The sequence below is a fragment of the Pongo pygmaeus genome, chromosome 3 (genome assembly GCF_028885625.2).
Source record: "Pongo pygmaeus isolate AG05252 chromosome 3, NHGRI_mPonPyg2-v2.0_pri, whole genome shotgun sequence".
Classification (NCBI taxonomy): domain Eukaryota; kingdom Metazoa; phylum Chordata; class Mammalia; order Primates; family Hominidae; genus Pongo; species Pongo pygmaeus.
In genome coordinates, this window is record NC_072376.2 from 152,046,221 (window position 1) to 152,048,230 (window position 2,010).

The 2,010-nt window shown below is 39.0% G+C and overlaps 1 non-coding gene across 1 annotated transcript; it reads left to right on the top strand.

Annotated features, from left to right (window-relative positions):
- Positions 1-845: 845 nt before the first annotated feature.
- Positions 846-949, top strand: LOC129035929 (U6 spliceosomal RNA). The gene has a single exon (XR_008502416.1). It is a non-coding gene; the product is annotated as a U6 spliceosomal RNA (small nuclear RNA).
- The last annotated feature ends 1,061 nt before the right edge of the window (positions 950-2,010 follow it).

The window sequence follows — 2,010 nt, forward strand, 5'->3', positions numbered from 1 at the left end:
TTAGCCTGATTTGCTTTGCCTTTCTGCACTTGATGTTGCCACCATATCTTGAAATGTTACCTTATCTGTCCTGTTTATTCTCTATGAATAGTCCTTGACATTCGTTGCTAATTCTTTTTCTTTTCCCCCAACCTATCTTTATATACTTTACTCTTTCTACTCTTTAAGTTCTGAGCTCACTCACAGATCACTCCCCAACCTGAATGGTTTTCACACCTATTTCAGAAACTTTTATTTTGATGTCTGTCACCTCATATCTCAGTAAATAAAACTGAACTCCAATGTAGGTGAAGGAGGAACGAGTTGTCCAGAAAGAAGCCATCAATGGATGGCTCATGAGGTATGAATGCCTAGAATATTTGGGAAAAAATGAAATATTATAGCCCAGGAAAGTCTAAAAGAGTAGTAGCAAGAGAATGAGGCTTGGGGAGATAGGCAGAGCCCAGATCAAAGGACTTTAATTGCTGTGCTTAGGCATATCTTTTTAGCAAGAGATGCCATTGAAGAATCTGAAGCAATCACAAAGGTTCATAAGTGATGAAAGCTTCATTTAGAAAGCTCTCAACTGGTAGCCTGGAGAATGGATTAGAGGGAGACTTGGTGAGACAAAGACAGGGAGGATGGAAAAGAAGGTATTTAGAAGGTACTATGAGTAGAAATTTGGTTAATGATTAGAGGCGGTAAAGTATCTAGGATGGCCCCCAGGTTGCTTCTAGTATGAGTAATGGGTTGCTGGTATTATTTATTGGGCTAAGAGAAACAGATTTTGGAGGGAAGAGAGCTCAATTGGATACTCAGGAAGAAACAGCCAGTGGCAATTAGATAAACCCACCTAAAATACAGTAGTGCCTGCTTCAGCAGCACATATCCTAATACTGGAACGATACACAGATTAACACAGCCCCTGCACAAGGATGACATAAAATTTCGTGAAGCATTCCAATAGAGAGAAAAAAAAAAATGACAGCATAAAAGTCTAGGCTTTAACAATAGATTTGGTAGTAAAAACCATAGGCATGAGTGAGATTATCTAACAATTATGTTAGTGAAATAATAATAGTAAACGTCTAATAAGAGTGTTTTCTATGTGCCAGACACTAGTTACAAATCCTTAATATATTAACTCATTTAATCCTGACAACAATTCTATGAGGAAAAGAAGAAAGACGCCCATAGGCAGAAAGAACAAAGAAAAAACAAGTTGGTTAGGCAGGAAGTAAACATGGGAAACCAAGTAACTTTTGAGAAGTAGGCATGAGATTAACTGAACCAAAGTGTCCGTTTAATTTGACAATTGGGTTACTGGGGATCTCATGGAGAACTGTTTCTAAGCAAGAATTCAGACTGCAGGCTATTTGAAGAAAAAGAAGGGACAGAAAGATAGGCTATTAATTGTTGGAGCAAGGAGACCAAGTAGGTGTGAAAGGGAGATGCTGAGTACAGGAGGAAGGGAACCTCCTTCCTTAGACAGGTGGTAAGGATGGATGTTGGAGTAAGTAAATCATCTGTAGCAAGGGGTCCAGGAATGGAGGGAATTCACAGCTCATGCTCATGTTCTCTGTATAGAGGTATACTGGTTATCTGGTGAGAAGGGTGGTGAAGGCTGGAATTGATGCTGGAAAGTGGCCTAAAGAATAAATTGATAGACTACTGATCGTAATTTAAAGATCTAGTGAGGCTGGAAAATGTAGTAGCATCAAGCCAAGATTATGTGGGTTTTTTTCCCTTTAATATACACTGGACACAAAAAAGCAACTATAAATTATGTTGATTTATAGTTTGGAAGTGCTGAGATTAAAAGCCATAGCATTAAAAAGGCAGGAAGGATGCGGGTGAGGCACATCATTAATTTCAATCTGCAACATTCTGATCAGTATATACTGTCAACATGTATGTTTCCAAGTCTAGACTTTTTTTTTTTTTTTTTTGAGACAGAATCTTGCTGTCACCCAGGCTGGAGGGAGTGCAGTAGCATCATCTCGGCTCACTGCAACCTCCACCTCCCAGATT